The following is a 16,143-nucleotide window of genomic DNA, read 5'->3' on the forward strand; positions in this document are numbered from 1 at the left end:
GTCGCGTTCATCTGGAAACAAAGTCGTTGTGACGCCAAACCCCCTTCGTGGAACAAGAAAGCCGTCGTGTTTACAACTGTGACTATGAGTGCTTACCAGTGTCAACTAAACATTGGATGTAACCATGTGAAATTCACAGTTACGTTGTTGCAGTAAACTTGCACAACATTCTTGAATGAATAATTTGTTGGATGCATGCCGGTCTGTTATCGTAAAAACATCGACTTAACATTTTCACGCCCCTAAACATGACGCGGATCAAAACAAACTGTGATTGGTTGCATTGCACAGTTAAACGTCCTCTTGGGCGGTCCTTGGCTAAAGAAAGCTGCGATGGAGTTCAGACCATCAGTCTGGCTACGCGAGACTAGTCAAAACCTGAGCTGCACATTCACACAAGCACCCACCTCCAGCTGAAAACGTCTCCGAGGTCAACTGTGGTCACAGAGATAAGCTATCATTCATCATTGTGGCAGGCGGTGCTCTTGAATTAAGCTCATGGTATAGCTGTAACCAGAGGAAGAGGTTCCATATCAGAGCTAAACAAAGCCGTCTCAGTGATAGCGGGTCAGCGGGAGCATGTGAGAGAGATTCTTAAGCTCTCTTGCTCATTTGACCTGCTTTCCTTTCAAACATGATGACTTCACATTCATTCAAGTTTCATATAAAACAATATCTATGCTGTAAAGCAGCCTTGGCAAAGGGGTCATTTTAAGTGTGTATATGCTTGCCTACATTTCAGTGCTTGTAAAGTGCATGAAATGTCTTCACAAATACAGTGAAAATATGTGAAAAGCGAGATTACAATATATATAATGAATAATGACTGGAATGCACTAAGAATCTCTTGTTTTTCTCCCCAGATCCAAATGCGCAGTGTATGTTGTATTTTTTCAGTGTTACAGCAGAATACAAAGGGGAAAAAAAGAAAAAAATCAGCAGGAAAATAATGCAGTGACTAAAAAGAGCTCTTGCCATATATTTTCTTGTTATTCTATGTCACATAGCTTTACCAAGCAGTAAAATACCAAGCTTTACGTTATTCTCCTGGTCTGACAATAGAACATTATACAGCTCTTTCAGTCAAACTGACGGATAAGGATTATAAGTGCAACCTTATAATTTGAAATGATTTGTTTCAGTGTTTTTCAGTGGAACTTCCCCAAATTGGAAGTGCCTCCCATAATCTAAATCGCAGTAGGCTCGTTAGAAAAAAGGTGGATATTGACAAATAAACACTGCGGATGTAGTATTCGGAATGTATTCATACTACACCCATGTCAAAAAAAAAAAAAAAAAAAATAGTATCTAAATATACCACTAAATCTGTGGAGAATAGTACACAAATTTGGTAGTTATTAGTAGTAGCTAGTAGTTATTGTTAGTTCACTGGAAATGTTATAGGGTGAGACTTGATTTTATCCATCAGGATTGTCTGGATAACAATGATAGTAGGTCTTAAACAAAAATATTTAAGTTTGTCAGAGGTGGAGAAAGTACTATTTGATTAAAAAAACAGTAAAAACTGATATTGTGAAACAGTAATAATATTTAACAACTGTTTTCTATTTTAATATTTAAAAAAAAAAATGTAATTCATTCTTTTAATGGCAAAACTGAATTTGTAAGACTTTAGATTAGGGTCCAATTCTCACTATTAACTAACGATTAACTATGACTTGTGCCTCAATAAACTCCTAATTACTATTTATTAATAGCTAGTAGTTAAGTTTAGGTATTGGGTAAGATTAAGGGATGTAGAATATAGTCATGCAGAATAAGGCATTAACATGTGCATTATAATTACTAATAAACTGCCAATTTCTTAGTATACTTAGGATGTAACTAGTTATTAGTGAGAACTGGACCCTAAACAAAAGTGTTAGCCTGAATTTTTAGCAGCCATTACTCCAGTCTTCATTTAAAATTGTCTTTACTGTCACTTTTGATCAATGCGTCCTTGCTAAAAGTATATATTTCTTTTAAAAAAAAATTACTGACCCAATATGTAGAAAGAGAGTAAATGTATATGTTACCGGCAAAGTGTGAAATCCTGGTATTGTATAGAATGCCTAGGCAATGTATAGAATGCCTGATGGTTTTTGGAAAAAATACATTACCTAATTCTATACATTACCTAGGCATTCTATAGAATGCCGGATTACACACTTTGCCGGTAACATATACATAGATAGAGAGAGTATTAAAAGACAAAAAATAAGTCTATGGGAGGTTATCAAGAATAAGCGTATATATATTTGTGTGTGAGTGTGTGTAAAAGCATTACTGCGTGTGCATTGATGGCTGATCTTAGCATGACTCTGTTCATCTGTAAAGGATACAGCCCTTAATGAGGTGAGTAAAACAGCTGCTCTCTACAGCACTAAATTTAGGCAGTCAAAATCACACACGCATAAACAGGCGCACGCACAAACACTCACATGCTTGCAGTGCTGGCACAGCATAATTAAAATATTATTCATTGCATTTGATTTGCAGTTAAGGTTAAATGGTTGCAAATTATTTATTCCTCAATTAAACAGCACATGTGCAAAGGTGAACACCATTAAATTGTAAATACTTGTGTCAACAGTTTTTTTTTTCATAGTGTGGCATTATTAAATGGAAATTGTGCCCGTGGCGGAAACTAAAATTTGATCCAGGTGAAAATACAAATGAACCCAGCTGTCATTTGCCAAACACAGGCATTTCATGAATGCAAGAATTATGGAAAACAGCTGCTATGTAGTGAACAGATAATCCATGATACTGAAAATGTAATGCTCAAATCAAACCAGCAGAACATGTTAATCTTATCTGTGTGTTTTAGGATTTCTTCAGACTAAGAGACACATTCTGCCTTTACAGATCTGTTTTTCAATAAAACTTAAATAAATGGGCAACTGATAAATTGGTTAACTGATTCTCCAGAAAAAAAAAAAAGGTTAAAAACCCTTCTTAAAAGGTTCATGTAGAAGCAAAAAGAATGTGACCCACAACAGGGATCGACTGAGTTTATTTGCACAGCCCAATGTATGGTTGAACAATTACCTATAAATAATAATAATTGCACAAATTTACCTTAATACAGGCCTACTGTGATGTGTGCTGTGCTAAAGGCAGTACTCCAGTTCCCAGCCGCCGATGCGGAACAACATGCTAAAATATTCTGACAGTGTCACAACACCACTTCTGAATCTACATCTTCATTAATGAAATCATCCAGGGACTGAAACCATTCAAATGAATCAGAATCATCAGAATCCTTACTTATCACCCAATAATTTAGAGTAAATCTCTACCTTTAAATGATGAATGTCTCCATTATTTTGATTTGCGAATAGAAGAAAAAGTTGAAGAAAGTTGATGTACACCATTGTTTACAAGTAGAAATTCAACTTAGCCATCACAGGAATAGATCATATTTGAAAATCTATTAGAATCGTATTAGAATATTAGTAATAATATTTCACAGTATTACATTTTTACTGTATTTTTGATCCAATAAATGCAGCCTCGGTGAGCGTAGGAGACTTGTTTCAGAAACTTTTAAAGACTTCTTCTGTGTCCTGAATCTAGCAGAGACCTAAATCTGCAGAGAGCAAGAATCCATCTCTAACCTGGGCAGGATACAGACAGATTTAATCAAAATATATAACCTGTTCTTCTCAGTCTCTCTCTGCCTCACTCATACACATCAGCAGGAGCCAGAGTTTGATCAGTAGCAGGCGCACACTTCCTTAAAGGCACCCTAATCTGAGCGAGTCAGGTGTTTGTACCTTCTGCCAAAGCTTTGGTGAAAAAGTGGAGCCGCATAATCTGACAATGCTCCTCTGACACAGTTGCCTAGCAACGGCGAAGCTTGGGGTCTCAAGCTGATGGTCGAGGGTCGGCGCAAGGCAGGATTTATCATCTCTGACGACTTTTATTTGATCTAGACAGATTAACGGGCCCTGCGAGGAGCGGAGGACACGCAGGCGTATAAAACCCCCCTCCATAAATACATATTCCAGCATAAACAGCAGGCATGGATAACAGATGTAGAATTTGTCGCTGGCAAGAGAAGACAGGGAAACTAGTGTTACCTTTTCTAAGATCTCTCTTCTTTCTTTCCTTGCTCCGCAGGCTAAAAGTGATCTTGAGACCTTATACGTCGGCAGTCGCCTTTGCTGCCAAGTGTGGCTGATTTTGAGGAGATGAGAGCTCTGGTCTTGGCGTGGTGTGATGAGCTGTTGGGAGACTAATTGTGGAGTGTAATCTGCTCTGATTAGCGGGAGAGGAGCAGGCAGGTGTGAGCACACACACACGCACACATCGGCTCGGCCCAACGCAGCTGCAGCCTGGCTGCGTGCCAGAAAAACAAAAAGGCAAAAAGGCATGAGGCCGAGGCCACGATAACACGCATGCAAACACACAGTCTCCGTCGCTATCCTCTGCCAATTAACCACCAACACACCTATCACACTTAACTGCCTGCCATATGTTTACATCCAGATGAGTTTTCATCTCAGTAACCTTCCCAGGAGCGCAATTCACATGCAATTCTAAAGCGCCAGTGACAAACTATTTAGAGGTATGCACGGGACGCAGGCAGAGCATACATCTTGTTTAGATTTCTGTAGCGTTGTCCTGAACTAGGAAAGGCACAGGAAAACACATGCTGTGCTTGAGTCAGCAGGATCCGGGGCTGGCGCATTAAGTTATCACGCCTCGCTATCCCTACCCACAGCTGACACAGGCAATTACAGCTGAGGTTAATATCACACAGACACGGACCAAAAAAACTGCATATCTCCCTAGCCCATCGCTCCGAATAAGGAACACCGGGTCCTCGCTGAATTAGTGCTGGGGCAGCACACGCGACGCCTGGGAGAACATTCTGCGGTCGGTCCTTGCCGTAACCTTGAGGCACAACCGCTTGGTTCTATGGCAGGGTCGGAAATTAAAGGGGGGCTTGGAGCAAAGAATTTGCCCCCCAAATTTAAGATGAGGGGGCAAAGAATGCCCCCCCCCCCCACGTAAACAAATGCAATAGCAAATCAAAGGCATTTAGATTAGTCAAAGGTGAAAACTGGAGGAGTTCACGCTAAACTGAAGTCATCGACCGCTTCAGTGATGGGGAACATTCTTCGCTTACTTTCTTTATATAATTTATTCCAAGTTTGAACAAACATTTTGTTTTTCATGCTACTGAAACAAACAATGTAAAGTCTTGATTTTCTAATCCGTAAAAAGCAATAAACTAATTAAAAAAAAACGTTTCTTAGCATGTTCTGCTTGTGTAGCCAGAACATTACATGCAGTTTCCACACACAAATACTGTTTTTGTTGTATTACACTTCATTTGCACATTGCACATTGACAATATTATAATATCAAGACCAATAATCGAAATTTACAATAATAATTGTTGTCATAATATTGCAGCCCTACCCTTTATGTAGGCTATTTACAGTATGCAATTGCTGTGTAAATACAGTCTGTAAAATTAAACATAAATGAAGCTTGTTTCACCGCTGCAGTGTAAAGATGTCTTTTGTTGATGTTGATCAAATTTGATTGGTAACAGATAGCATTCTGACTGACTGAAGTTATTTGTTAAATTTAAGTATTATACATAAAAGTTAACACAGATACATTAATAAGGTAATTATAAAACCAGCCCTTACAAAGGTAAAAATTGCCCCCGGAATTCAGTTCCAAGAGGACAAAAATTGCCCCTTAATGGAAAAGTTAATTTCTGACCCTGTTCTGTACACAATCACTAAACCAAGAGTTTTAACCTGCTAGAGCAAGGTGAAGTCTATAAACCAAAAGGAGACATGGTGGCGATGTTTAATGCTCTCCGGTTCACTTAATCTATGTGTCAGACGACAATTTATACATGTCATTCCATTACCACACTATAAACTGTCCCCAGTGAAACTCTGCCCTGCTAATCAGCTCCCTCACAAACAGAATTAGATTTCCAATTGAATTGGTTTCGGCCTGGAAAAATATGACGAACCGCCAGGACAATGCAGCCCGATGGCCGTGGAAGGGCGGGTTTTTTCTGATAATCGAGTTAAAACAAAACATAGCACGAGGGAGTGCTTTCACGTAGCGCTCTGGCACGGAAAGCGTTTGCAGAGAGGGGAACAAATCTACTTTCCAAACAGACCATGACTGGCTAGAGGTCCATCTCTTTATTTTCCCTTTGGCGTGTGTTGTCGAGGCGTGTTGTTGATCTGAAGACCTGTGGCTCTTTCACTTATCTTCTGCAAACACTGGTGGAGGCTGACTGTCACAAGCCCAAAGTTTGTTCTTGTTGATAATGTCATGGCAACAGAGAGAACGGGAAACTGCACTCCAGCAGGGACGGTGGCAAACACGCTAAAAGCACACTAAAAAGCAGGAACAACTTCAGAGACATTTTTGCGTTGCTACCAAAACATGAGAATGAGAAGTGATCTGGAAGACAATGACAATTTTACAATAAATTGTGACTTCAGATTGAGTGAAAAAAATGTGGCGTGATCAAATTATTTTATAATAACATAATGTGCTAGACTAGCAGGTCTAATCGCTTTATAAAGAACTAATGCAAGTTGTTAAAAAAACGCTTTCCTTTGGTCATGTACCATCTCATTGAAGAAGACTGTTACTTTAGTACTGATTTTTAATGCTCCTCGAAGCATTTAATTCCGGCATTAGCACGGATAAACCACAAATTCAAGCTGACAAATCATCTGTATGCAAGATGAAGCACATTTCTTCAAGATCTGCAGAAGAGATTGTGAGAGAAAAGCTGTCTAGGGTCATTAGTAGGGTTTCAAAGTCACTCTGCCCTCTGACAGAGAGTGTTTGACAGGTGCTGCCGAGGCAAAACTTGCCGCAGGAGAGAGAAATGATACCGTCCTGATTAGATCGTCCACCTTAGGGAAGGTGCTGATGCACAGAAATTCTAAAAGAGAAGAAGAGGAGGGCAAGGAGGAGGAGGGGGGAGGGGGGTTGAAGAAAGAAAAACTGGAAGTGCAAAATAGAAGAGCTATAAAATGTGCAATGTTTATTTTCTCACGTCACACTGTCCCTCCTTTGGTGTGGTCTGGTGCGTTACCCCCAGCGGAAACGTCTCATTGCGATGTGTCAGTCAGACCCCAATCCTCACGCCGTTCGCAAACTGTCAGACTCCAAGCCTGTGCTACTACCACGTCAATATTTTGAATGGCTCCCAGAGCAACCTAAGCCCTCTCTCAAAATCAAAATTCCTTTTAAAATCAGTTACTAGATGTGAACTTTGTCCACTTCCATGCCAGACAAAACTGTCAGACTCAGTGCCAGCCAGTTACTATGAAAAAAAAAAAAAAATAGATGTTTGAGAAAATAAACTACTCTTGCAAAATCCACCAAACTGAAATTCGCACTTGTTAACCGGGAATGGCTCCCAGAGCACTCCAAGCCCTCTACCAATCAAGAACCGATCCTCATCTGGCATTTCATTAAATTCAAACAAGCATTACAATGCATTGGCTCGCACGAAAGCGGAGTAATTCGAGGGGTTAGGCTCATCAGTGCTGGCCTCTTCTCTAAAGTCATTAATGAGGGCTCAGGCCAGGCTCAGGGCTTTCCACGAGTCACTAACACTTCTACAACCCCTCTTCATCTGATGAGCTTGTTCATAAAGCCTGAGGAGCTGGGATGCCTCTTTAGAAACGGTCCCCTTTTACCGGCTAAATGAACAGTTATTGAGTGAAAACAGGTCAAGTGGACTGGGGGCACACTGCTAAGTAAAGCTAAAGAGAAAAGTGTTATAGCGGGGGAAAATAGACAGAAGCAGAGTGCGTAAGCGTGAAAGCAGAGGAGGGCTGTTGCTCGGCATCTATGGGAAGTGGTGGAGGCTATGAATGAGGTGATTTGCACATTAAAAGCAGCAAATGTAGCGCAGCTTTAAGGGAGCCACCAGCAAAGAATTTGCACTCTCTAAATAAATAAAGTTGACAAAAAAAAACTCAACGTTCGGCGAGATAAAACACATTTGCTTGAGTAGTAAATCGATGCAGAGTCAGTGCCTGGATGTCAACAATGTTTTGAATGTGTTTTGACACTGAGAGGTGACAGTCATTCACTGAAGACACATTCTGCCTTGGGCTTGTGATTAGGCACAGGATGTGTGTGTGTGTGTGTGTGTGTGCGTGTGTGTGTGTGTGACGAATAGAGAGAATGATACAAACCATAGTGCGCCGAAAATGAAGCTGAGAGCCACCCCGCTGCACAAGAGCCCTGTAAAATACAGTTGTTTATATGCTCGACAGCAGGGCTGTGCCCTCCCTGACAGAACAAAAATGAAAGCAATATCAATGAAATATGACACTGATGATAGACCGGGAGAGGAGATGGAAATGACTTGATTCTCCCGAGTTTTCCGAATGAGATCTGGCCTGTGAGGATGTGTTCAAGCTGAACTCTGAGATGGCTTGCACTTGTCAGGTTTCTCAAACAATCAGGGCATCAGCTCCAGTGGGAGATGTCAGAAATGAGCAGAAAACTCAGCAGGTTTGTAAGAAGCCCACCACGGAGGTGCGGTTCTGTTAATAAACCGCCTCTAAAGGCTACAGCTGGATCCGAAAACCACTTACTCAAACTACATAAAACACTGCAGACTGTTCCAATTTTACATTTTATCTGAAAGCTGAATTCTACACGACCTGTATGCGTATGTGTGTTTGAGAATGTGTATGTCTTTGTGTCTTTGGGCGAACGGCTATAAGCGGGAATAGACCATGTCCACTGGCTGTGCAGCCAGAGTTCTCAATGCCCTTGATGACTCCAGAACAGAGGACAATAGGATCAGTCTGAACAATGCAAGCCCTGATCCAACACTAGGCCCAGAACCACAGCCCTTCTCCACTATCATCACACAACACACACACAAAGCCACCAGTGCTTCAATGCAAGGGAAAATGTCTGCTTTCTATTTAAACCACTAATAAATCAAACATCAAGCAAACATCTCAACACGTCCGTTGATTGAACGCAAAGTCAAAACAACTACATTCTCCCCACAGTAAGAATGTTGAACGTTTATTTATTTAGCTTGAAGCATGTCAAATGATATATATTTTAAAATTACAAAATATTGTGAATATCAAATATTGTCCAAAATTAAGATTAATAAAATGAAGCGGTCACTATATCAGCATTTGAGTTTCTGCATTAAACATTGTGGATTTGCTTTGAAACAATAGCTGTTCTATCAAATCTTGTTTCCTTTTTTTTTTTTTTTATCGGGGCAAAAGAAAACCACCTTTTTTTTATTATTCTACAGTAAATGCAAAAATATCGAGATATTAGGGGTGTGACGGTACACGGTTCGGTACGTACCTCGGTTTTGGGATCACGGTTTGATACGAGTTCGGTACATTTACATGTCCTGCCCTCCCCCCAGATTCCTGATTACTTAAAATAAAAAATTAAGGAATTGTTGATTTGTTACTCTAATTGATAGATTGAGTAGTGCTGCGTGGTAAAATGCAATGGCTGTTTTCAAACGTATTGGTTTGATTAACGTGTTGTGCTACTCACTGTCATTGTCTTTACGCGCAAGAGTTAATTAACATGCGGTGACAATGGTGGATGCTCAAAGTTCAACATTACGCTTTTTCAAGAAATCATGGAAAGATCACGGAAAGTGAGGAAGAGAAAAAGAGCCTACTTCACCTTTCCACAAGGAGACAGGGAGTGAAGCAGCACCTGAAGCTTCCCAATTCCAGGACATGCATATTTCATCACTGCACTGTAGTGAGACTTCCACAACACAAATCGGCACAATGCCAAATGATTTTGTCTCATTATAACAGCAGAAACAACTTGAAATACTTTTTATCTAATTATGGTCATACAGATAAGAATAAAACATAATTTGAAACTGTAATCTGTTTTTATGTGTACACTCACAAAAAAAAAAAAAAAAAAATCGTTGTGCTTTGTAAAATAAAGAAAACAAACAGGATGCTGCTTTCTGCCATCCCAGTTTCCTTTCCGTGAAGCTTGTGGAGCACGTCACAAAAATGTATCAAAACTCAGCGTATAGGGTAATTATCACACAACGTCACACGACGTCACGCAGATTCAACTGCCCATGTCGGGAGCTAAAGACCTATAATTAGCCTATAGGCTACTAGCTAGCTCTTGCGTGCCATCTGAACTCTTGTTTTGAGTTGGTGCATAGATCGTCTCTTCTTCTGCTCTTTTTCCTGTTGTGGTGGTTAGCAAAGCTCATTAGATTGCCGCGCACGCCCCCTTCTGGATTGGAGTGTGGATCGCCTGCAACTGACTGTATAGGCCTATATCACGAAAAAATTGAAGACCGGAAGTACGTCTTTTAGTAGGGATACGGCTCTTCCGGTTAGCTCTTTACAATGGTCCGATAGATACCGCTGGACCAAATCTCTCCGCAACCTGCCTGAAGTCACATATGACGATGTGGTTCGGATGGTAAATGAAAACTCTCAAGTGGAAAAGCGTGAAAGCTGAGTTATGGCTGTCTACGTCCTGACGCAGAGCAACCCGATACACTACAACAACAGCGGCGGGCCATTCGCCAGTTAGGTAAACGTTTCTATGGTAACAGCGAGTTGGACCAATCAGCAGACGTTGCTGCTACGCTTAGGATTGTGGGTAGTGTAGTTTTTTTTCATAAGATCGCGGATAAAACATGTTTTTCTTAAAACAAGGTTGATTTTATACGAACTTATAGCTTCTACAGGAGCAAAAACCTTTGTTTCACAAACTCATAGCTCCTGGTCAGTCTACCTCGGATGGTTTAGACATTATGGCTGATAATCTAAATCCTTATGGAGAAATACTGTTGACCGGAAGTTCTGAATCCCTGCTCCGCGTTCCGGAAGCAGGAAGTGTGACATAGGCCTATTCGTCGTCTGAGTGTATGCACCGAACCGTGACGTCCGTACCCTGACGGACGAATACGTGTACCGTTACACCCCTACGAGATATATATTTATTATCGACAAAATTTGGAAAGATATCAAGATATCAAATTTTAGGTATTTCACCGAGCCCTATTAAATAAATCCATATAATTGTAGAATTGAAGTAGAATTGAAGAGGGAAGACAGAGGGGAACAAAATAAAAAATGAAAAAGTGACAATACAGTCTACTGGATTCAATCCATCTTGGGTCCCTCCATCAGTAAGTCTTTTATTTATTTGTTTATTTTATCATCCAGCAGGCAAAATTGAATGTCACTTAGAAAAATAATACCTCCTTAATATGTCCTTAAAAGCCTACACAATTTGAGGCTTCATTCATGTCTGTAGCATAAACAGAGCAGGACGAGATACACACTTAAGTTTAATACTTAGTTCTAGGGATTTGACCAAACACCTAGCATTAATTTTGTCACCCAAGCAATAATAATAGTGAAGCGTAAGCAAACACATTGTTTTGAAAGGATCGCAACATTCCTTAAAGCTCTTAACAATAATGTTCAGCCACAGTGAAGAGCCGCTGTAGTCAGTGAGCACTTTGGGGCACAATCCTTCATCACGCCTGCAGCACAGGCCTTTTGACCCAGGTGTGAACTTGAGTGTCAATACTGCTCTAGAGTATGTTATTATTTGATCGGCAGCAGTCAGCTGGGGATATAATTCCAGTGCATAGGAGAGCCGGTCATGCACTCACACTGGACCTAAGTGGCCAGCCATTTCGGCAGCAGCAATACTTCTCATTTTTCTCTGCTGGAAGCCCAAGTGTTTTCATCAAATTTACAGTTATTTTTTCCCTCTTGTGCAACCAGAGAGGCGCCAAAAAAAAGGAGAGACAGTGCAAGAAGGAAACAATGTCTTTTAGACATTGGAAGTGGATAAAGTTCATTTTAGATTAGCACAAGACAAGAATGAGTTCCAAAACATGTCTTTGTAGCTCACCCACTTTCAGCCAGAGCTCAGCAAGCAGTAAACGTGCTTCCCAGAGGTACTGCTGCCAAGGGTCTATCATTCATTAGGCTGCCACCATCATCAAATGCATTCCAGACACTTAATCACTAGGATAGAGATAAAATAAAAAGCTTGAAGGTCACCTGGGGGAAAGAGCGATAGAGGGGAGATAGCATGAGGGGTGAAGATGTATGGCCTCATTTTGATTGAGGACGTGATGCCTTCAGTCACACACGACAGAACACCCGATGAGGAGATGCGTTTTGACTGGAGACCTTTATCACAGACTCCAACGATTTGCCATGCTACACATCACAAGGAAACGACCCTGGAGAATTCAACTGCAAATCACAAGCGAAAACATTTAATAAGAATATCTGAATCTACCCTCTTCCGTATTCACTTTACGGTCTAGAAGACGAGCGACAGTAAAGCGTTGAGCGAAACTCTGAATCTGAACCATCATGCATATTTCCCATTCTTTCCCGTCAGGTGTTTTTTTGCCTGTCTACTCCTCTGATGTTTTGACATATTTCTCTGCCTCGTCGAACACTCGTCTCTGATTTGCCGTACTGTTTAATGTTCATGAAGGGCGGCGCAAAACTCAGTCCGTTGACAAGCCACTGGCTGTTGTTACAAGATCTTAGACAGACAAAAAAAAGACCTGCACCGCTGAGGAGCCCCACACTCCACTGCCTCAAAATAAAAAGCGCCTTGACCTCCTCGGCAGCCAACTTCACCTCTCAACTGTGACGGACGGACGGCGCCCCGGTCTCGTCCCGCGGCCCAGCATGCTTAAATAATGCCAGCTCTTTGCACGCCCCGGGCCAGCAGCCACCCACCATACTGGGAAACTTCTGATGCTTAATCTCCTGAAATGCAAATGTTCCAAACGAGAGATGGGGGTCTCGAAGGAGAGCTCACCCTGCTGTAAACGGACATGCTCAAACCCTCCTTTAAGACCGGCTCAGACTGCACAGACAACCAAATCAGAACTATAATAGTCACTTTCCGGGCAGGAATTTGTATGGCATTTGAATTTGAAAGGGTCTATGGTGGGGCGTACAATTTTGCTCTAGGATATTGGATCTTTCAAGGGCTTTGTTCGCACGCCATGACGACAATGGCGACGTGCACCAACTGAGGAAAAATTGTCAAGGCAACATGTATCGAATTTCACAAAAGTTCAGAGCAAAGAGATTTCCCTCCCCTCTCCAAACCTCCCGCCGAAGACGAAACAAGCAATCCACGACACATCCTCTTACTTTAAAGAAAACAAGCGGCTGACACATTTCCTGCCAACAGGCCCTTTCCTCAGATAACACAAGTCTCCCGTCAACAGGAAGCCCTTTCACCGGCGGCTCTGCCTCCCTTCGGCACGTCACACAAAACAGCTCCTCAGCCCCAGCCCCCACAGCCTCCCCTCCAACTGTTGAGGAAAACTTGCAGGGGATGCTTGCTAAAATCAGAAGAAATCAGAAAAGAAAGGTACCGGACTTAAATGTGTGGGCTGTAGCCTCAAGTCCTTCAAATGCTCTTGGTCTGAGAGTCAGCGTTTTAACAGCCTCAACAATACTCCTGAAATCAATTCATGTGCAACCTATGGTATCACCATTACACTCAGCCTGCCATTACATCAAACCCCAAAAATAGCTCTGGCCAGACAGACGGACAACATTACAGTCTGAGCAAACCACAGGAAAGGGTGCACACAAAAGCACAAACATGCCCTTTAGGCATGGGTCAATGCTTTAGATTTGTTAAAAGCCTCCAATTCTTGTGCGCTCACCAGAAGTTTACACGAGTGAGTGCACGAGCGCAGCGACAACGTATAAAGGATTTGAGGAAAGTTAGTAAAAAGCAAAGCAGAACTCACGTTAAGTGCAGAGTGCATTTGAAGAGCGGTGAGAGAAGAAAACCTGAGGCAACCTTCATAAGGCAGGGGCTGTACTGTTTGAGCAGCTGCTAATAGGAGAACTGGCAGAAGAGAGAGAGGGAGAGAGAGAGAGAGAGAGTGAGAGAGAGAGAGAGAGAGAGAAAGAGAGAGAGAGAGAAAGAGCAGACGCTTTCTGCAGGCTGCTGTGATGACATGCAGGCTTTTTTCCTTTTTTTAGTAAGGGGGCTTATCTTTGTCTCTATGGTAACTGTGTCTCTGGGTGGTTATTAGAAACCCTGAACTTCCTGTGCATCTGCAGGATCAGCCAATCACGCGCCGTGTTTTCATAGGCGGAGATAGCTCGTGCTATAGGCAGTGAAGAGCGGCCACATGAGGGGGCCATGGAAACAGAGGGTCAGGGAAAACTTACAGCACAGCATGGCGTGACACACCAGCGTAAAACAAAACGAAGCTGTCTTCATTGTACTCTATATAATTATAGAAACATCTTGTGACCAGAATATAGTGAATCCAAGAGCTATTTTTTTCCATAGCAAAACAAGCATCCATGCCAGAAGCTTTTTCTAAAAGGGACATTGCTATCAAGGTATTTCAGTATTTTAAGATGAAAATGGAAACTCTTTTGGAAAACACAAACTCAGCATCTCAGATTCCCAGAAAAAACTTGCTATAGCACTGTGGTAAAGAGACTTGCAGACAGACAACCGCAGAAAGCTCAGAGCTCAGCAGAACGGCCAGAGTTACCAGAGTCCAGCTCTAATGACAATAAATCCACAGGATGTGCTGTGTACCAATACATTCATGCGGTTCGTTTTAGCAGTAGACTGTGGATGAGCAGAATGCTCATGAATGCAAATGAACAGAGAGAATGCAGATTACAGTTGTAAACAAAAAACTGACATGGAGCATGCATCTAGGACAGGGCTTTCAGCTGCTGTGTCCAAGCGTGCACAGAAAAGACAGCTGAACTGAAGAATTGCAATTTAAAACTATCAGATTACAACGGGAAAGCTTCATTTTCCCAGCTCAGCAAGGAAATAAACCAGAAACCAGAATTGAACCAAAAGTAAAAAAATAAGAACATGCCTATGTTTATCCTCACAGAAAAGGATGGAAACACACTTTAAATAGGAAGTACACACACACACTCTCTCTCTCTCTCAAGCGCTCACTGCATAGTTTCCCAGTAGTCTCTCTGTCTCTTTGGTTTAAGTGGGTGAAATCATTTGGACCAATGTGGCTCCCCTGCGCTGACTTGTTTTCCACCCAGCGAGCACATTCAAACTTCACTCGGTGGCTGCTTTATTTAACACTGCATTTGTTGACAAGTCTCGGAGCAAAGTTCCTCACGTAGAACCCTGGGTGCTGAACTCGAGAACATCAAATACAAACATTAACAACCAGAACAGAGTGCCCTATACCCTGAGGGCGAGATGTTACTTCATCGGCACCAAGAAAAACATCAACCAGTCTACAAGGACAGGAAGGGAACGACCCCCGAGGCACGCTCAGCGAGGGACGGTCTAGACCTCTTCCAGCACCGTTTACAGCTGCAGTGACTTCCATTCCTCAGTGACAGGAGCGTGCCCTCTTTCTTGTCTCTGCTGTCACAATATTTCATCCAGCGTAAGTAGCACATGTCCCACACGTAACTAGACTCACCAGCCCAGATCTCCCAGTTGCGTCTAAATGCACGCGAATGCTCTTGCACACCGGCTGACTCCTGACAAATAGAAAGCCCTGATAGATTACAGCAAGAATGATCAATCAGACACAAACCTTTTAATCCAGATCGTCCCCTGATTGGCTGCCTCCGCATGAGCTCCAGATTTTTAAATCCGACTGGTTAATCCCTCCATTTCTCTCAGATTCAGTATTTCAGCAGTGACCACAGTGGGCTCTAACATTCACTTGGCTTTTTTCTCTCCCTCCCTCTTTCTCTCTCTCTCTTTGCACTCTGTTCTGAGACCGCTCAATGAGCTCTGGAACTAAGGGAGCCTGATGAGGAGGGAAGCATCGCGCTGGGTCCTAGTGTCTCTGGTGTTAACTGAAAGAATGCCATTGTTCCGTGTGTTACCCAGGGCTACACTCTACAGACGGCTGATAAGTCCTCCGCTGTGCCAGATCCACTCTCGGGGTATTTGTAGATGGACAGAGATGGAGAGCTGTTTGATATCCATTACCTGGGGGGAAATGCATTAAATATTTGTAAAATAATTTACAAACTGATCTAATAAAGAACATTTTACAGTGCCAAATAATCATTTTCTTACTCAGTATGTTAATTTTGCTGTATAAATATCTAAACATAC

At 41.9% G+C, this 16,143-nt stretch overlaps 1 protein-coding gene across 13 annotated transcripts in view; it reads right to left on the reverse strand.

The window, feature by feature from the left end:
• The window catches only part of foxn3 (forkhead box N3), a 105,309-nt gene extending 89,504 nt beyond the window's left edge, over positions 1-15,805 (reverse strand). For 2 of the 13 annotated variants that reach the window (XM_081347073.1, XM_081347069.1), the window contains exon 1: positions 15,611-15,805. The gene's annotated coding sequence lies outside the window, so the exon portion shown is untranslated. Of the gene's footprint in view, positions 1-4,085; positions 4,241-7,057; positions 11,737-11,925; positions 13,145-13,199; positions 13,784-13,810; positions 13,884-15,003; positions 15,203-15,610 lie in introns of those variants that run through there. The other 11 variants (XM_081347075.1, XM_081347081.1, XM_081347074.1 and 8 more) reach the window with 9 other exon arrangements.
• Positions 15,806-16,143: the final 338 nt, after the last annotated feature.

This window comes from Scardinius erythrophthalmus (assembly GCF_964197995.2).
Source record: "Scardinius erythrophthalmus genome assembly, chromosome: 19".
In the NCBI taxonomy this organism is placed as follows: Eukaryota; Metazoa; Chordata; class Actinopteri; order Cypriniformes; family Leuciscidae; genus Scardinius; species Scardinius erythrophthalmus.